The following is a 21,354-nucleotide window of genomic DNA, read 5'->3' as shown; positions in this document are numbered from 1 at the left end:
GAAGACAGAGGTGTCCGAGACAGGGTTTAGAGCCCGGAAATCCCGGATGGCCGCCCGCAATGCCTTACAAGAAGTGTCATCTCGGATTAAGGCAGCCGGGAAATACCATTTGCGCAACCCGTCTCCCTTCACCGACCAGCGCAACCCAAGGACCAGCAGGCTGTGATCTGAGACAGAGAGTGGAGATATGCTGGAATCGCGGACATCGCCCCGAAGGGCCTGGCTTAGAAAGATATGGTCTAGACGGGAATAGGAGCGATGGACAGCAGAGAAGAAGGTGTAGTCTCGGGATTGGGGGTGCAGCGCACGCCAGCTATCAATCAGGCCCATTTCACCCATCCTACTCTGCGTGGCTGTAAAGAACGAGCCGGCATCGGCTCTAAGAGTGCCCGAACTATCCAGAGTTTTGTCCCACACTAAGTTAAAATCTCCGAGGAAAATCAAATCACCCTCAACAAAGTTTTCAATTCTACGCAGCAGATCCTGGAGAAAACTATTTTGCCCTGAATTAGGAGCATACACCACCACAAACGTACAGAGCCTTTCGTGCAGTAACCCTTTGACCATCAGCCAGCGTCCCTCCCTGTCACCCTGCATCCCCATCGGTGGAAAATGAAGGGCCGCACGAAACAGAAGGGCCACCCCCCAATGTTTGGTGGAGGCCGAGGACCTATAAATAAGGGGAAAGTGCCTATGCCTAAGACGAAGCTCATCTTTACGCGCCAAATGGGTTTCCTGGAGGCCCACCACATCCAGCTGATGATCAGTCAGGTATTTCCAAATTTTCTGGCGCATTTGTGGAGAATTCAGGCCCTTCACATTCCAAGTAGTAATATTAAGTGGCATTGAAATAGAGCAGATTCACCCGCAGTGCATTCATCCCGTCTACTCGCCTCCCTGCACCAGCCAGCACACCCGCCCAAGTCCCCCAGCCTCTCCAAGTCTCAGCGTCCCTCTCAACGACATGCCCCACCACCTCTTCCTGCAGCCTCCAGCTCCTCCCCCCCACCCCCCACCCCCGGGGCTCCCCGAAAGCCTCCCACAATCAGGGCCAGCAGAATCAAGAGATGATCTATAACCGCCACAGACCCCCAATTTCTCGGGACTAGGGAAGAGCTCCCCAGCAGATTCAGCATGCACAACCATCCAAGCATTCCTGTCATCACCACCCCCTCGAACAACCCACCCGACCATCCCCACCCCCAACCCCACCTTCCCCCCAGCCACCCCTCCCGCATTCAACTCTCCCCAACCCCAAAAATCCTCAAACGTGGAGCAACAATCCCGGTTCCCAACAGCCCCCCTCCCCAGTTGTCCTCCAAGTCTCTCCCATCCCCCCCTCCCCAACCCCAAACCAAAACCAAAACAGTGTACTTAGCAGTCCCATCGGAGTACAGTTCGTAGCGGTCCTCCTGGGTCGGGGATGTGGCATCCAAGGTGGGACCCCACAGGCCATTCTCCAAAAGTACAATGAAACCCACGGTACCTGTCAGCACGTGCCCCTCCGGCACCAACCAGCTGGCGGCTCAAAGATCAAGCAGCACCGGAGCTCTGCTGGGACGATGCCAAAGTCGCCGAGGCCACCGAAGCCACTGCATTCCCTCTCTCTTGTAGGCTAGCCGCATGATCAGGCCGCCCACGATCCGTGACTGGGCCCACTCTCTGCCACGAGGAAGAACGCCTGCGTCTTCGCGGCGGCGATCTGCCAGACGCCTGTGAGGAAGTCTCATCATCCAGCCCCAACAGCTCCTTTGCCACTTGGAGAGATCGAATCTGCGCAAGTCTGTTCTCCCACCGAAAGATGATGCGGAAGGGATGACCCCACGAGTAGGAGATGTTGCGTTCCCGAAGGAAAGTGGTCACTGGGCGGAACTCCCGCCGCTTCTGGAGGGTCGATGCCGCTAAGTCCTGATACAGCTGTGGATGATGCTCTCTGAATTGCAAGGAAGGGATGGACCGTGCCTTCCGTAAGATCCGCTCCTTCAGCTGGAAATCGTGTACACAGGCTAGGATGTCCGGGGGTGGGCCCCCGCCCCTTCTAGGGAGACCGACTCTGTGCACTCTGTCCATCCTGATTTCCTGAACATCAGCGTCGTCCAGAACCTGTAAGAAAAGAGCTTGGACATAACCCCGCAGGTCACCTGCTTCTCCGTCCCACGGCACCGCCCGAATGCGGATGTTGTTCCGGCGGGAACGGTTCTCCAGATCCTCCGTATGGGACTGGAGATCCAAGTTCTGCTCCGTGAGCCTGATTATGTCTTGCTGCAGCTGATGGACATCGTTTGCCACGTTTAAGTCATGGTCCTCTAACGTGGCCACTCTCTCCCCGAGGCCGTCCACGTTTCTCCGCACCTCACGGAGGTCCGACGCTAATTGGGCGCGGAGTTCAGAGATGTCCTCCTTAATGGAGGCAAGAGTTCCGTCATAAAGGCCTTGGTTGCTGGGGCCTCATCGTCCGAATTCTTGGGCGATCCGCTGGGTCCGGGGGACGGCGGTTGTTGAGAATTCTTCGCTGCGCCATCTTTCCCAGGCTTCCCCTTGCGCAGCGTGGAAGACATCGCGGCACCTCCGGGAAGGGCAGAAAACCCCTCTTCGGTATTCACAAGGCCTCCTCGGTACCAGTGCCGGTAAAGCAGATCTTGCACCGGTCCTCTCGCGGCCGGGTTTCTCCAAAAGGCAGGTCCCAGCACGTATTTCAGGCGTCCACCGCTGGCACTCCGCCTCGGGGGGGTTGCGCCGCCGATGCCACAGCTACTGTCCCAAGGTTGTGGAACCCCCCGGACTCACGGCCCAGGCATACGTCCGGCCTTGCCGCAGCTAGTCGTCGCTGCACAGCGCACGCCTCTCACTACACCGAACTGCCGCGCTCTCCAGCCAGGCCCCCAAGGAAGGTCACGTCCGCGACGGACCAGCACCGCAGGTGCACAGGTGTGGCACAGGCAGGGGGGCGCCAGGTCCACTCTGGGGGTCCCCCCCAGGCGCTCGAGTCTCCGGGGGCTGCTCCCCAGCAGGGCCTTCCCAACTTCCTGGTCACCTCAGGGACGTAGTGGGGGGAGAGACAGCGCTGTTGCTGGGGCCCCGATTGGCTGCTAGTCGTCCCCTGCGGCCTCCATGCTTCAGCCACGGTGCGCTGCCACCCTCTTCTGGCGCACGGAGCAACTCTCCAGGTCGTCGGGGGGTAGGCGCTAACCCAAGGATCAGCAGGAGTCCCCTCCGTCGCTGTCCCACCTCAGTGTTTCCTACCCCCTCTTACTGTGCCCGGAGCCTGAGACCGCCAAGCTCCCAGGGCCGTGGATCATGAGACCCGAGCTGCGAGGGCTCCGGAGCCCTCCTCCAGGCCACCTCTAGACTAGAGCGGTCCTCCGGCGTCCACCACTCCGCTGCAGGGCTCACCCCAGGGGCAGATGCAGGCGGGGAGATCGCGGCCGGGCCGCACTGCCAGGTCTGCCGGAGCGGGGCCGGGGGGCGGGGAAGCAGCAAGGCCGCCGCACTCACCGGGTCCCGCCGATCCTCCTCGCCAACGCTCTCCCGCCGGTCGCCGCTCCCGGTGGGCCGCAGGGGTATTGCGCCGTGTAGCGAGGGCCGGGAGCGTCGCCTCAGTCCCGCCTCCAGCAGCGTCCGCTCCGCTCAGCCACGGACCGGAAGTTCGGCCCCTCCCTCTGCGCCAGGCCGGGGATTGCAAGGCTGCAGTCCGCCGCCGCGGCTAAGTCCACTCTCAGGCCTCCGTCGCTCAGACTTGAGACTCCGGACCGTGCCCCTCAGTGCCAGGGGTCACTGCAGGTCCTGATCGGTCGAGGAGCAGGCCGCCTCCGATGCTGGAACAAAGCTTAGCTGGGCTTGGCGCCGGAGGGACTCGAAAGGACGTCTCACTCCGTCGCCATCTTGGCCACGCCCCCTTGAAGCTAGATTTTAATATCCACGTTTTTTAGCTTTGCAGAGAACCCCTGACGAAGGACTTAAACAAGTCCGAAATGCATTGGGTAATTTATGAATTTGCAACCGAGGATGTTTTGTTAAACGTGCATGGAAAAAGCCCTGGATTGGCATATCCGATGCGTGAGAAGCTGTATAACAGACGCAAATCACGTGCAATAAGATCTATGAAAATAAAATGATTTGAAGATAAAGGCTTTGGATTACATGGAATAATTGTGATGAAAGTGAAAGAGTTATTGAAATGGATTGGAAACTATCATAAATAGCTGTGCACCTGGATCGGAGTGCAGTACCGCTCCTTCCATAATGTAGTTTTTAAATAAATAACATGCCATTGACCATGAACACATAGCAATACCTCTGTATCTTAGGTTGAACTAATAACTAATGTTGCCATAGAAGGTTCTTCAGATAGTCGTTGACTATATTTTTTTATTTTCCTAGGTGAAAAGAATTTAGTTTAGAAACATGAATTTAGGTGCAATATGTAAGTACACACACAACTGAGTGCCTGATTTACAGTTTGTAGGTGGGTACTCTATCACAAACATTACAGATATCCCGTCGGCTTCGCTTGCAATAAGGCGGTGAGATATAGGTCACCTTAGTCACTGAATACCCTTTCGCCAAACTCTAAATGAAGCCCTGCGCTCAATTACACAAAATCAGAACATTTCTGGCTAGGTTTGTCTTGGTACTAGGGATAAGCAAAATAACGCACATTATTATATATTTCAATTTGTTTCTTTAAATCTGCCTTGTTCGTGAATTGGATGTATTTTCAAAAGGCATATAATATTTGGTTTTGATGTAACTGCGTAGGAGCGTAAAATAACATGAGCTAATTAATTTCTACTTTTTTTTACTTTTAACAAGAAATACAAGAATGGTCTCTCATTTATGAACTGAATATGATGTAGTTCTGAAAAGTCAACCTGCTGATACATGTGAAAGTACATTCATTGTTCGTCCGTTTTATTTATGAACAATGAGAAAATTACTGATGTAAATTTAGGATGATGAAAAGAAAGTCAAACAATGGATTGTGCTTTATTGAATTATTATCATCAACATGCAACATTCGCTCTTCTATTCGGTATTTGCCAGTGAAGAGCTGAAGTCATAGTGACCATAACGTTTAGACCAGGCATAGACAGTGCTGTTTAATTTGTTAATAAGTTAGATTGCTCGGGAAGGTCTGGTTTGGCTTTGATTAAATGCCTCTCTGATTATTTAAGTTTCTTTGAACAACCGCAAATATATGTCGACCACCCCCTTGTACATCACGTTATGGTTAAAAGCATTCGTAAATTAAACAGAAAGCTGGATGTTTGTTTTGAGTGCCAACCATAACGATAACCGAAGGAAAGAGCATCTCCCGAACAGTGGAAACACGTCTGGTCAGGAAAAAGGTAGTGCACTTGAACAAATACGTATAAGACCTGGGAAAAATGAGCAAAGGTCATCATATTCACGTGACCTTGTTTTACAATTATCTTGACAAGCAATAGTGCATTGCATATTGGGTGAAAAAATGAAAACTGGCTTTTTAATAATATATTCCATCTACATATAACAATTGGTTGGAAGGGAACAGCTAGAGATAGGCACATTATAGACACTACTTGTCATTAGGCCGAGAAGACCTAATGTGGAATCAGGGACAGTGATGCTGGCTTGCCGCACAGGTGTATACAGGTAAACTGGTTGGATCTCAGATTTACCTACCAGTGATGCCGATAGAGGGAAATCCGACTTCGGATTTGCGTCATGGGAAAGTCGGTCCTTCCACGTTACAGAGAGTAGGCCTATCCAGAGAGGTGGCATCTCTAACAGCCGACGACTGTAAAAGTTTAGAGTCCCTTAACACAATGCAGATCTTTACAAACCTTCAAATAGCACACACATCCAGGACAAGCTTTGCCCAAGGAACCTGAGGGGTTCACCATCCTGACCCCCTGACACAAGACACCAGACAATCGCTGCTGAATTTATACGAAGAGGTTATCTAGATGCAGAGCGATGAGTCTGATATCACGATTTAGGGGGAGAGATTCGGAGGAGTGATGGGATTATTGCTGTTAAGGGTGCTAGAGGGGACGATGCATTCTTTGTGCAGCTCAGCAACCAAAGTTGCTGCACTGTGTGGTACAAGGAGAAGAACGCAGCACAGAGACATACTTTCTAAATATGGCCGCTGCTGCTCTCTTCCCCTGTGCTTGCACTGTAAATCGTTGGCTAGCGTCACATTAACACATTTGCACCGCAGTACAAAGATATGTGCCTGCTGTCTAGTATAGCTTTTGTACATAAAGGATTGTCTTTCAGTACAAGATCATAGACAAACTTAAAAGATTTCACACATTTGAAGCGTGCCATACAGTGCAGCATACATGCATTGTATTAAATATTAGAAGAAATGAATACAGTTCTCCTACTTAAAGTGTCACAAGGAGGGATTGTTTTTTTAATGCAAAGATAGGACAGACAATCTTTGTCGATCTTGCTTTACATCACTTTTTCTGGCTGATAGAGTTGAAAGTCAAAAGTGTCACCCATGGGATGCCCCCTTCTTGTCAGGCCTCATGTTCCTAGCGTGATCAGTCAGGACCCCATCCACATGTCCTTGGGCACTGAATCGGCAACACAATAGGGAAATAAAGGGTGCCCCTGCTGCCACTTCTTTTTTTGGGGACTAATTTATTCCAGGATGGGCCCCACATTGACTAAAACCAACAAAACAATATAAAAACAAGTAAGCAAGTTTTACAGATGCCATCTTGGAATTTAGACAATAAAATTCCCACCTATGACAGCTCTCCTTGCTTGATCTTAGACTGCTGATCATAGTGGTTATGAGCTACTGAACTCCTTGAAGATCCCTTTTATGGATAGCCTGTGACTCCTGTGACATAAAGTTCTCCTGACGCAAAGTCTGTCTTCTCGGCCAGCCACTCTGCTGCATCCTAGAGAAGAAAGAACAAAGAGAACTTTGGGGTCATTACAATGGCGGGTGGACTGGAGTCCGCCCGCCATTGTGGTGGGGATCGGGACCGCCCGCCATGCATGTGGCAGTCCCGCAGTACAAATTAGGATGTGTTTGCCACCACGACGGTTGCATCTTGCCATTTAACATTGCGGCAGGTGCTGCTCACTGCAGCACCCGCCGCAATGCTAAAAAAGCAGGTTGTGCATTTCACGGCACTACATGGCAGGTACCACACTGTACCTGCCACTAGTGCTGTGAAATGTAGGGGGTACCATGGGTACCCCCCAGTTCACCCACACCTTCCCCCCAAAAAAGGGGGGTCCGCAACGGGCCCCTGAAACCAATCCCAGCCAGCCTGTGAATGGCAGTTCCACCGCCATGCACCGTCTGACGGGGATGCAGCATTGTAATTTGGAGGAGGGTGGGTGCTAGGCACCACCACCATTTTACAGATGGTTTCTGCCATGCCAGAGACTGCCTGTGGGGGATCGATAGCAGGCGGTCTTTGCCACGGTTGGATTCCCCCGGCCATCCTAATTTGGCAGGGGGAAAATCGCGGTCCGAAGGCGAAAGGCCCACCACCGCACAGCTGGCGTTGGCTGGCCTTCCGCTATCATGATGATTCCCATAGTTAGTTTTCGGAAATCTATTTACCCAAAGACCAAGGCAGTTAAGTGAATATAACAGGTAAAGGGATGCCCCAGCTTTGTCAAAGGTCATCAGTTACCGAAAGAATTGTAAAAGAGCATGTGAGACCAGGGACGGCTGGTGTCCAGGGGCGAGATGGGTGTTGGCCTGCCACTGTGTGTGTGGGGGGGGGGGGTAAAGAAATGCATGATGGAACACCGAGCAGCTAGCAATAAATTGTGCTGGCTACTTGGTGAACAAATGTGTACATCTGTGGTTTTCTTTGAGGGCGTGGGGGAGGATGGCCCTTGGCTCTGCGCATTCCTTGGCTGGGTGAATATTTCTTTAACCTGGAGCCAGAAAGCAGGGCTGTGACGACACACTGATGGGTGTTGTCTGTGTATCACTGCCAGAATAGCATTTGAATTTGGATAATACTCATATGCCCCAGGGAGGAGTCTGAAGCCCTCCATTAATTTCAATGACGGGGGGCAGGGCAGTCCGGCTTAGACAATGTAGGAGTGTGGGGGGGTGGGGGGTCAGAGGCCTATGCCTCTTCCACAGCTCCAGCAACGGTTGTTCATTTTTAAAATGATTTGTGTGCTAGGGCCTGGAGTAGGAGTCCACCTCCAGCAGTTTCCAGTTTCTTCAAGGCTGAGACTTGTGCCACGCTGTCTGCAGTCCAGTCACGAGGAGCCCGGTGTGAGAACATTCCATAGTTGAGTTACTAAAGTACGTAACAGGCCAGCCCGGCAGGTCGAGGTCTTTACTGAGTATTACTAAAACAGGGGTGGAGAAAGGAGCCTCATCTCAAACATTACTTTTTGATTTTCAATTACAATTCAAGAATGTAATTTTTTTCAGTTGATCAAGCTTCAACTGTTCTTGATTACAGAAAAGTAATGTTGAAATATAACGAGACTCCAAGTCCGAGAATGTATTTGCGTACTAATCCTGGCACACTCGTTCGGAAGAAATAGTGTCGGTGCCTAAAATGTTTGAGATACGGCCCATTCACCTTTTAATTAATTGAGCTGCTGGTCTTCCAGCACCTTGAGGGCATGCCCCGCTTCTATGAGGTATTTTACCATGTGTGAAACTTGAATAAACTGCAGCAGCATACTGTGAACAATAATTTAAAGCTTCTCTGAAGAGCAGTGGGTCAGCAAAATGTGTACACCATAGGACGTAATGCTCCATAAAGTAAACAGAAAATGTAATTATTCTATTGTGTTTCACTTTTAAAAATAAGGTTAAAATGTATTTGGAAACTAAATACCAGATTGCAGCTCGTGCACGTCTGCATAAAATTGTTGTTTGGTGTCTAAGATGCTTGAGATGTCTGAAAACGTTACCCCCTTTCAGTAAAGAATGAAACACAGACACAGCAGCTTCAAGTCACCTTGTATTTCACTACAGAAGATGCCAAGCTGTTGTTCTAAACTCCCCAGGAGCTTCGGCACAGGGACAGCCTGTTCAGCACTTTTTAGGTTTCGACTGCAAAAAGCTGCGCAAGCAGCTTTTGCGCAGGAGAAATCTTATGAGAACTGTAGTGTGGATTTGGGTCGGCCCTCGTCATTCATTGGCTGGCTCCATAAATGGAGCCTAGCCATTGGACGAGGGGCCTGTCCGTCAATGCCGGACCAGATTCGGAGGCGTTCCCGAGATTCTTTGGCTTTTGCCGACGTCACGCGACGTCAGCCGAAAGCCGGGAACGCCCCCGAATCTGGTCCGGCATTGCCGGCACCAGTGACTATCCTGCTCCTGATTGGTGAAGCTGCGTGGACGTCACTGCTGGTCCACGAGGGAGCCCACTCCTCGGGAAACTTCGCCGCCCGCCTGCCTGAGCTAGAGACGGGCCGCCGCGCTGCCCGCGGCGACCCGGAAGTGACCGGCCGGCCGGCCAATCATAGCGCGGCCGGCCGGAAGTGCCCGCCCCCCGCAGCCCGGGGGAAGAAGGAAGACGGCAAGAAGTATGGCGGCGCCCGCGGGGCTCCCGTGGCCTGGAGGGAGCCCCGGGAGATGCGGAGGACGTTGCCGGTCTCCCATGCCAAAGAGGGAGACCGGAGAAGTGCCAGCGAGATTGCCGCCGTCGATGTTACCGGTCTCCCATGCCGAAAAGGGAGACCGGAGAAGTGCCGCCGTCGCAAGGTGCAGGTAAGTCGATCTGCTTGCACAGGAGGAGCCCCGGGGAAAGAGAACGTCCCTCCGCGGCCCCTGTGCCATAGGCAGGGCGGTGAATGAAACTCAAGGTTTTGGAAAGTACCCAAGTCCCGGGCGGACATCCAAAAAATGCCTGAACACTAACCCGCTCGTGGGGCACTGCCTGGTTGCTTTATAAGGGCAGTCCGCCCAGCCCTGGTCAGTGTCGGGAGAGCCTTTAAGATTAAAGGCGGGGGCAGGATCACATTTTCGAGCAACCAGGAAAAGGTGGGATGCTGCTTTTTTAATTGCCTTCAGGAAAATAAACTTTATTTTGGGAGGGTGTGTGTGTGTGTGTGTCGGGGGAGAGGGGGGTGATGGAGGCGTTCCCATTGTTGAGTCTGGATCCACGTGGATGGCAAGTGCAAAATAACACCATATCTAGACTTAGGTTGCTTCATAGGGTGTCTGACATTTAATACCTCCTGGTATCCCACTGGACTTCTTTTCTGGCGAGCACTGTGATTTGTCCCTTGATCTGTACAGGGCGGTGTGGAGTCTTCTCGCCTTTTAGGTGAGCATGAGGGAGGACTGGGAGGTTATGGTGACTGTTATAATGTTGTTAGTTTGAAAGATCAGATCAACCTGATCAGTACTTTAGAAGAAAATTGAATTTACGATTGTTCTTTTGGGCTTCCACTCTGGACACTGAGGTGCATTCAGGTTGCCAGGGAGCAGGAAGGTGGCATGCATGTGTCTGGCCGGATATCTTGAAGGATCCGTGTGAATGGCTAGATGAAGGGTGGGCTACTGGCATCCATTATAGCTGCTTCTGAACTGGAGGAAAGAGATTTGATGTAGTGCTATGCTCACTCTGTATTCTTAATGAATTGTATGCATGAAGGGACCTGGCACATAAAGAATGGTATTATATGTCATGGTGGCACACTTTCTCAAGGATGGCCATGTGGAAGAAAAGCAGCGGAATTTGAAGATGGTTTGGGTGAAGCAAAGGTAATCTGAAAGAAGTAAGAGAGAGGGCGAAAACATCAGCCCGGTGAAGGAGTCAGGAAGAAGTCCTATGGAAAGAGTGTCATCATTTGTGTGAAAAAGGAGCAGAGAATCTGCTAGGTAAACCGCAGACCTCTATTCAAAAATGTAAAGGAGCACTTTCTGGTTACATCAGTCTGAAGTAACTGCACAAGAGCTGGACTCTGAGATGGGGAATATGTTAAGAAGACCAGATCAGAGCAGCGGTGAGCCGACCAGGAATGTGGCCCAGTGGGCAAAGGAGGCGTTCAGGTGATCGGAGAACAACTCGCCTCATTGTTGTGGAGCAGTTATGTCAAGATTAAGAATTGCCTAGAACCTTGTAAAGAGTGGCTTCTAGGTTTGCATCATGCCAGGTGCTTCTACTGAAGTCCTTTGTCTTTGGGATCGGTGAAGTCTTCGTAGTGCAGTGGATGTGCAAAGTCTGAAGGCCTGCCTAACACCAGACTTGGATGAACAGTCATCTAAAGAAGGGGTCCTTAATTAAAAACTGGGCTTGAGACTGCTAGAGTGATATGTTGGTGATTGCTCAGAGGAACAGTCGGTTTGACGATACAAAGAGATCCAATGATGAATTCTTCTACCAGTTCAAAACTGTTTAAGTGTTGTTGCAGAAGATCTGGTATGTTTGTGGATCAGGCAAGTTTCTTGTAGAAGATTTATACCTGAGACGGTGTAAAGGAAGGCACACCACAGGGTTAATCCATCCAAGCCTTGCACCTGCGACCCACAAATGCAGGCGAGGTACAGCTTCGGAGAGAGTGCTTGGAAGACCTACAGTGTAAGGTGGCACTAGGGGGTATGCATTTTAATAGATGTACAGCAGATAAGGAGCGTGAAAGAACTACAAGAACAACATGAGTACGTGGACACACCCTATTGTACTTATTTTATTCCCACTCGAGGTCCTCACAGTAAGGCTGTTCAATAGAGTGTATGTAGTGTAAGTCAAGTCAAGTCAAAATTAACTTTATTTGGTTTGTCACAACCATAAAGTGTACATATACAAATTACAATTAGTAACATAAAATTCATTTTATTAAAATATTTTTTTTTGGTTCTAAAAAAGTAAGACATTATTTTCCAGTCCCCAGTCTTAAGCTAATTCGGCCTTTGAAAGCAAGGTCTCTACTTTCTTGTATGTAGTGTGAGGAGATGGATCTTACATCGACCTCCCATCACTTCAGGTGAGCACTCATTGGAAGAGCAGCCTCATTTTACAGGTGGTTGGCGCTTTACTTTGTTTACGTGTCATATTTTATGTGTTCTCTTTTTTGCATGTCTTGTTGTTTTTGTTGAAATTATTTTGCCTTTTATTCTATCTTATTTTATATGCAGTTGGCGTGTACTCTTTATATTGCCTTTTTCGTGTCTGTTGTTTGTCTTGTTTCCAGCGTGTTTTTAATATTACTGCTTTTACAGTTGTTTGATTTGCTTTACATGTTGGTGTTTCTTGTACTGGTTGTTGCTGTGTCTTGACGTTCTCTTTGTAGTGTGTGTTTTGGCTTTGCACCCTCCCCAATGGTGCTGTTTTCTTTGCTTTCTGTTTAGGGTTTATCTGTATTACAGAGCTGGCAAGTTGTTTCCTTCCTGCAGACACACCTCACCTGCTAATAATGGGTCAGGACTAAAAGTGAAATGATAGGTCTGCAGTTTTGTGCCACATTTCCTGCCATTCCGTTTCCCACCCATGTTTTAAAGAGTTTTATTGCTGTGCCTATGAGTTGTGCCTCTCTGCTATTTCTAGGATTCTGTTTGTTGGAGCCTAGTCACTTGTAGGGCGTGGGAATTCTATGGCTTCATTCACAAACCATATCTCACACCGAAGTTTAACATTTGTGGGCTCAAACACTATTTGTGTGGGTACATTCTGAGTGCTGACTCATAGGAACAGTATTTGCTGAATTTAGCTCCAGAAAGTGCATTTGTGAATAAAGAGGTAAACACTGATTATCTCACACATTTGTGGATATTGTCTGAGGGGTGGGTGCTTTTAAAAGGGCCTACTCCACACGTCTTCCCAAACCCCACAGCGTTTGAGACACACCCACCATGTCAGTTAGGCTAGTGCAGGTTCCTGGGTACTAATGCTCATAGAAGGTATTCTGGGAGTTGTTTTCGTTTGAGTGGCAGGCCGTATACCAATGGTTTGTTCAGAATAGCCAAGCACTGGAAACATGGCTGTGCTTGCTTCCCTGCCCCCTGGCTGTGCTAGCTTCCCTTCCCCCTGGCTGTGCTAGCTTCCCTTCCCCCTGGCTGTGCTCGCTTCCCTGCCCCCTGGCTGTGCTCGCTTCCCTGCCCCCTGGCTGTGCTCGCTTCCCTGCCCCCTGGCTGTGCTTGCTTCCCTGCCCCCTGGCTGTGCTTGCTTCCCTGCCTCTTGGCTGTGCTTGCTTCCCTGCCCATGCTTGCTTCCCTGCCCGTGCTTGCTTCCCTGCCCCCTGGCTGTTCTTGCTCCCCCGCCCCCTGGTTTCCCTTCCCCTGGCTGTGCTTGCTCCCCTTCCCCTGGCTGTGCATGCTTCCCTGCCCCCTCGCTGTGCTTGCTTCCCTGCCCCCTCGCTGTGCTTGCTTCCCTGCCCCCTCGCTGTGCTTGCTTCCCTGCCCCCTCGCTGTGCTTGCTTCCCTGCCCCCTCGCTGTGCTTGCTTCCCTGCCCCCTCGCTGTGCTTGCTTCCCTGCCCCCTCGCTGTGCTTGCTCTCCTGAGTGTGTGTGTGTGTGGCTCTGGGTGGGTGTGTGTGGCTCTGGGTGGGTGTGTGTGGCTCTGGGTGGGTGTGTGTGGCTCTGGGTGGGTGTGTGTGGCTCTGGGTGTGTGGGTGTGTGTGGCTCTGGGTGGGTGGGTGTGTGTGGCTCTGGGTGTGTGTGTGGCTCTGTGTGTGGGTCTGTGTGTGTGTGTGTGTGGGTCTGTGTGTTTTTGTGTGGCATTTGCCAGAAATTAAACTATTGGCATTGTAAATGACAATGCCATTTATTTATCTGTTTTCAAAACCAAAACATAAAATACAAATTTTGTCATTTACAATGCCAATAGCTCAAACTTTTCAAAAGGCGAAACCATTGCATTGTAAATGCTTGTTGAGCTGGTTGTTGAAATTCCCCAGTTCTGAAGCGAGACACCATTGGAATTACAATCACAGAGGTACACCAAGGGTACGTGCATATATGTGTTATATATAAGTGTTTTAAAGCACAGTGTAATGCTAGAAATCGGTCGTAGGAACAGAAGAGGGAGGATGGCGGGGCTGCCATGTCAGAGGAGATGCTTCTGAATCTGCTGTGCGGTCACTGGTGTAAGGAGCAGGGAACCACTTTCAGGCTACTGGGGTATCCTCGCCGCAGCACCTTGGTAATCCTTTGCACCAGCCTTGCTGCCACTGTCTTAAAGGCGGAAGCAGTGCCAGGAGCAGGATGTGAAGATGGTGATGGAGTGTAAAAGTTAATGATGGTTGCCTCTATCAATCCTCACCTTTAAATGAGATTTATGACAATAATTTTGATAAAGATGTGTGAAACTGTAAAAGATGAAAAACTTGAGATTTTCTACTGCATTGTAAAAACATGCAGAAATGCTTTGAAACATAAACATTGTGAAAGATGTAAATAAAAGAGAGAGAAAAAGTTATTTGTTTATGCAATATAATCACATGGTAGAAATCTAAACATGGATAACCTGAAATGTGCTGCTAGATACTTTTAAATGTGATAAATGAATTAATGCTTATGTAATCAAACACTAGAAAATGATTGAAACGTTAGTTTAAAGATTGTTGACAAGTACAAGAAATCTGTTTTTTTATTTTAGTAACGCATGAAAATGAACGCGAAACAAAGGCAACGCATAATAATCTATGTGAGAAATAAAATTATATGACATGTTCTTTTTAGTTGTACGTAAAATTCGCATGTAACTTTTAGAGAAAAGAATAACTAGTGAATCTATTAAGAAAACTGAAATATTCATATTAATGTGTTTCACAAATGCCTCAAATGCTTTCTTTCCTCGTTAGAAAAACACAATCTAGCTGAAGTAGTCATTTCAGACTCTTTTAGACCTTTTCCGTATGTTTCTTTCCATGCTTATGAACAATAGGCCCTTTCCTGATACGTCAACACTTTTGATAGAAATGTATCAAAGCAAGAAACGATGGAAATGATAAAGTTGTTGAAAATTATGATTTAGCCAAAAGGATTACTTAACGCTTCCGGATTTCTTAGTGAGGTATTGATCACACCATTAGTAGCCCACTGTGGACAACCAATGAAAACCATAAGGTACAATGGAACTGATACTTTGTGGGCATAAACTGAGAACTTTCGAAAGTATAATTGCCCCCTTGGAGGAGGAGCAGGGGCTGGTTATCATCTTCAATTTCCCTGCCTAGCATGCTGTCGGACTGAACTCTGATTCTGGTTCCTATGCTAAACCCTATTGAACTGAACTTTCCGAACTGACTCCACCTGTACTTTGTCAACTTGTAAAGTGTGCAAGCATAACTCTTCGGCTGGAGAATTTACGGACTCATTCTTGTGACTCCATATGCTTCAACTCTGCATATTTGGTTTGTATAACATAAATGCTGAACTTGACCATTCCACATGTCTCTCTCTCTTTCTTATCCCCAAGATGATCAGCATATGTGAAATGTATGGATCTGTATTATATTGTGTGATTAATTGTACTAAATGATTTTCTAAAGACAAAGCTTCAATGTGATTTGTGTTTCTTGACAATTCAGAGATTTAGATAACGCTTAGATGAGAAGATTTGTATTTGGGTTATTCTTGGTGTGGAAATTTTTTGTTGTAAGCTTTATCAAATTAATGTCTTCGTGAGAGGTTGCTTATTGTCAGCATAAATTTGGCATCTTCTTATTCCAGATCTTCAAAAGGATTTGCCACATGTTCTCTTTATATTCAGTCTCTGTTAGATCACATAAAAGATCCATTTGAGGATCTATTGACTGATCAATCAGTCAATCAATCAGTCATTTGTTAAGCACACTAAATATCCGTGAGGGTCTCAAGGCGCTGAGGGGGGGAGGTGGGGGCCACTACTGTTCGAACAGCCAGGTCTTTAGTGTCCTCCTGAAGGTCAGCAGGTCCTGGGTCTGTCGTAGGCTCAGTGGGAGGGTGTTCCATGTCTTGGCGGCGAGGTGGAAGAAGGATCTCCCGCCTGTGGTTGTTCTTCAGATGCACGGGACGGTGGCGAGTGAGAGGTCGACAGAGCGTAGCTGGCGGTTGGGGGGTGTAGAAGGAGAGCCGTCTCTTGAGGTAGGCTGGGCCGGGCTTGTGGAGTGCCTTGTGTGCGTAGATGAGGAGCTTGAAGGATATCCTCTTGTTGACGGGGAGCCAGTGCAGGTTTCTCAGGTGAGGGGTGATGTGGCCGTGTTGTGGTACATCGAGGATCAGTCATGCTGAGGCGTTTTTGATGCGTTGTAGTCGATTGATGTGCTTGGTCGGAGCTCCCGCGTAGAGGGCGTTTCCGTAGTCGAGTCTGCTGCTGACGAGGGCCTGGGTGACTGTCTTTCTTGTATCTGTCGGGATCCATCTGTAGATCTTGCGGAGCATGCAGAGGGTGTTGAAGCAGGAGGAGGAGACGGCGTTGACTTGCTTGGTCATTGAGAGCGTTGAGTCGAGGAGGATTCCCAGGTTGCGTACATGGTCGGTGGGGGTCGGGGCTGACCCCAGTGCCGTTGGCCACCAGGAGTCGTCCCAGGCTGACGGGTTAGAGCCGAGGATGAGGACCTCTGTCTTGTCCGAGTTCAGCTTCAGATGGCTGATCTTCATCCAGTCAGCGACGGCCTTCATTCCTTCATGGAGGTTGGTTTTGGCGGTGATGGGGTTCTTGGTGAGGGAGAGGAGCAGTTGAGTGTCGTCGGCATAGCAGATTATGTTGAGGTCGTGCTGTCGGGTGACGTGTGCAACGGGGCTATGTAAATGTTGAACAGTATCTGGCTGAGGGAGGATCCTTGGGGTACGCCGCAGATGATCTCGGAGGCTTCGGAATGGAACGGGGGAGGCGGACGCTCTGGGTTCTGCAGGAGAGGAAGGAGGTGGTCCATTCCAGAGCCTTGTCTTGGATCCCTGCGGCGTGGAGGTGTGCCCGTAGTGTGCGGTGGCAGACGGTGTTGAAGGCGGCCGAGATGTCTAGACAGATGAGTGATGCAGTCTCCCCGTTGTCTAGCAGGGTCCTGATGTCATCGGTGGCAGCGATGAGGGCGGTATCGATGCTGTGGTTGCTGCGGAACCCTGACTGGGAAGAGTCCAGGATTCTGTTCTCTTCGAGGTATCGGGTTAGCTGTCTGTTAACGATTTTCTCGATGACCTTGGTAGGGAAGGGGAGCAGAGAGATGGGTCGGAAGTTCTTGAGGTCTCTTGGGTCTGCCTTGGGGTTTTTGAGTAGGGAGTTGATCTCAGCGTCTTTCCAGCTCTCTGGGAAGGTCACGGTCTCAAGGGAGAGATTGATGACGTTGCGTAGGTGGGGTGTGATGGAGCTGCTTGCCTTGTTGAAGACGTGGTGCAGGAATTGGTCTAACGGAGAGCCGGAGTGGATTGTGCTCATGGTCTTGATGGTGTCATCGACGCTCACGCTGGTCCAGGCTAGCAAGGGCACATGGTCGATGGTGTGCGGAGGGTCTGTTGTGTTGCTGTCTGTTGGGGCTGTCTGGGTGTTGAAGCTGTCGTGGATGTCTGCTATCTTGCGGTGGAAGAAGGTGGTGAGGGAGTCGCACAGGGTTTGCTACGGCGGGATGCCGTTGGTGTTGGAGCTGGGGTTGGAGAGTTCCTTCACGATGTTGAAGAGCTCCTTGCTGTTGTGTGCGTTGAGGTGGTCTTTGATGGGTGGTTTAAATTGGGCCCAGAGAGGGAACATTCAGGAAATAAATGAAAGGTTGTAAGTATATGAGTCTGGTTGTATGTTTAGCTTCTGCTGGATCAATGGCCTTTTCAAAAGCCCTGTTTACTTTCAACCTTAAATCTCCTTCATGGTTTGGAAGCTGTAAAACAAGCTTTTGGATACCTACATACCTTGTTCCTTCCCTGTTTGTTGGCAGTCATTCATTGTCCAATGCCTATGGGTTGCACATGTGTTGGCAACATTTCCTTCCTGTCCCACATCACCTGCACATTGGAGTCAGTGAGAAGAGGCCCACCAAGGAAGTCTGCGACCAGAAGGCAACTTACTGGCAGGGCTAGTGGCCTCACCTTTAGTTGAGATGCAGTGCTACAGGAATGCCAGGGGAAAGACCCATTCTGCTGAGGCTTCTTTTTCAGCTACCAGTGACATCTCTACTCTACCACCTTCCACTCATTGGAAGGCGCTAAGGAGGGTCTTAGCTTACAGAGCCTGTCCTGCTCCTGCGTCAGGTGGGAGAGGGGACTAGATGCTGGGGAGGAATTACCCTGTCCCTGATAGGCAATAGCACCAACACCTAATCCACTTCACACGCACGCCCTATCACCAGTCCTACCCGTATCCACTGTCCAAAACCCCACTGCTGCTTCACTGAGCACTTAGAGGCAATTCTTTCTTATAGGTGGCTACTTCTAGGTCTAAACCTGTGCATATGAGGCTTCTCTAAGTGGGGCTATTCCTGGCAGTACGCAGATAGAACTGTGCGTCTGAGGCTGCACTGAGCAGATGAAGTTCCACTGGCCATGTGTTGCCTTTAATATGCATTTGAGACTGTAACCAGGATTTTGAGAGTTTACCTGGGAATATGGTAGTTGATCCTGGGCATGTGGTTGCTGTACCTGGGTCTAAGCTACTAGCCTGTAGTACTGTTAGCCCTGAAATGTCAGGGAAGCACCAACCTTTTTAGGTTTGGCATGGCAGTGCATTGTTCTGCTCACTTCTTTACACTATACAGAGCCCCCTCTTGTCATTGCTCAATTACAGCATATGAAACATCTTGGGTCAGCCGCTAGGAGTATACATCTCTCATTTCATGCTACTGGCTGCTTGATCTGTCACTCCACCTTAGAGGAGACCAAGCACTCTCCAAGGCTTTTATTCTCCAACTGCTCTTGAGCGCCAGCTCTGCTTTAAGAGGTAAAGGTGATTTAGTTAAGGCGGGTGTGTATGTGTAAAAATCATGAAATACGCAGACTTTGAACCTTGCGTCCTTGGCTTTTTTTGTGGCGTCTTTTCTACATAGCCCCCCCTCTCAAATCAGAATCTCTGCCGGGATTCAGTTTGATTAAATACTCTATAGAGACACCAGAATATCAGAAGGCCCCGTCATGAACCAGTGAGGCAAGGACATGAGGACAAAAAGACAGGCACAAGCACTGGGGCATGGAGAGTCAGAACCCAAAGTAGGGAACTAGATCCCAGGTCAAGCAGACAAGAACTCAAGACAATAAAAAGACCAGTCACACAGATGTTTTATTTATTTATTTATTTATTGAATGCGATTTCATATAGCGCGAACTTTGCCCGAAGGTGTCAGAGCGCTTTACATAAGAACCAGTTGCAAAACATAAGGACTAAGGATTACATGCGTTACATAAGAGATACACACAGAAAAAAAATGCAAATGTACAAGATGTAAAGTCACACAAAGAAGAGACTGGTGATTATAGCTATCACTATATACATAGGGAAGGGATATGAATGGATATACTCTAAGAGTCACATAGGAATGGTAGAGAGTACAAAGGTCTACTGCATATACTAGTGATTAGAGTTATCTCTATATACATAGGGAAGGGATACAAATGGATATACTCTAAGAGTCACATAGGAATGGTAGAGAGTACATAGGTCTACTGCATATACTAGTGATTAGAGTTATCTCTATATACATAGGGAAGGGAAACGAATGGATATACTCTAAGAGTCACATAGGACAAGGACAGTAAGGGAAGGACATTAGAAGACCGACAGACACTATGACAAGGAGATTCTGAATTGAGGCAGAGCAACACAGTCAGTGGCACTAGTAGGCCAGAACTCCAGGACCCAAAAGGCTCAGGGACATAGATTCAGACCAGGTAAATACTTGACCTAGGCACTGAGGTAGGGGGACACCGGCATCAGTGCAAGACCACCATGTAAATCAAGGGTTATTACTGTATACACAGGGCTGGTTCTAGGGCGGTGCGACTAGCGCCACTGCACCAGGTGCTGACTTAAGGGATGGCGGGGGCATGTGTGCAAGTATATTACCGTTTTAAAAGCACCTGCTGCTGCGCTCCTGGCCTCCAGCAATTTTCATACAGCAATATAAATGTCAAGATAACTCTTGTGATTAATGTTCTTCCTGTAGTGAGATCAGAGTTTGGTCTAGTGGAAGTTTTGACTCAGAAAGTAGCACAGAGGGTTAATTTGCCTACTGCAAAAGACATGACCCTTGCAGATCATGAAGTGCATGTAATGTAAATAGGTCAGTGCTTTTGTCAGAGAGATGTTTTTGTTACTTGCAGTGTGTAAGTTTAAAACCTAGTATAGAACAGTGAGCTAATAACTGTCATCAAAGAGCTGTATGCAAACTTCAAGGTATAGATTCGAGCGTTATGATTTTCCTCCCAGTCTTTTGTTATTCAAATGTTGCACAAAAGTTCATTTCAGTAAAGCAAAGAAAAAAAATCTTATTATTAAATGTAACCCCCAACCATGGTGTTATGTTTTAAATTCTGAGTATGTGATTCTCCAGGCCAAGCACTCTTAGACTATACTGCCTATCAGTATGGATGACATATGTCTCCTACACCTTGTAGTCCTCTGTCTTATGTAACATTCCTATACACTGATTTACCCACATATGATTGTCTCCGTGTAATATGTGTGTGATGTAAAGTGCTCTTACTCCTTACACAGGTACAGGTAGCACTACAAACCTAATTAAATGCATCTGAGCGAGAGCGTGGTTGGAGGTGTTCATCCTATTTTTCAGCCGAACCAAGAGTATCTCTTGTACAATGTGCTTTAACAGGGCTTTAACTGTGAGATCTGAAGGTTCAAGCTTAAACTCGACTGGCAAAGTGTTTAAAACAGTGCCCAGCAGCAGGGCTTAGGACTGGCAGAGGCAGGCCATAGGAGTTGAAAGCCATACAGATGATGACCAAGTACAGGGACAGTGTCCACAGGCTGAACTCTGAAGCAGGCCCAGTCATACGAGGGAGACGAAGAGCAAGTGATCTATGAGTAACTCAAGCAGCCTTTGTGGGGAACCATTTGGTTTTTGACTGTTTGAAATATAAGAAAATATATTGAATCTACCGGGGAGAATTCCTCAGAACAACAACGGACTTCCCTTTGTCGGAGCAGTAGGAAAAAATTAGGATGGTGGAAGAAAAGCAGTGCACCATATTGGACCCTGTGAGCCCCTGAGACAGACAGAGAATAACATTCAGGAAGGGATGGACAAGTCCAACAGAGGCAATCGAGACCAAGACACACGTTCAGATGTCACTGTCATGGTGATGCATTTAGACATCCCAAGACAAACTGAAAGCTATACCAACAGACACCCTCTGTGCCTATAGGGACCATTAAGTGGACCAAATGTTACCATTTGATATTCAGAGAACGCCTTATACCAGCAAACACTTACAAACAGCCAGAAACCAACAGATATCATTGGACACACTGGAATTAACAGACATAGGAAATAA

The sequence above is a fragment of the Lissotriton helveticus genome, chromosome 7 (assembly GCF_964261635.1).
Source record: "Lissotriton helveticus chromosome 7, aLisHel1.1, whole genome shotgun sequence".
In the NCBI taxonomy this organism is placed as follows: domain Eukaryota; kingdom Metazoa; phylum Chordata; class Amphibia; order Caudata; family Salamandridae; genus Lissotriton; species Lissotriton helveticus.
Note: the sequence above shows the minus strand (reverse complement) of the source record.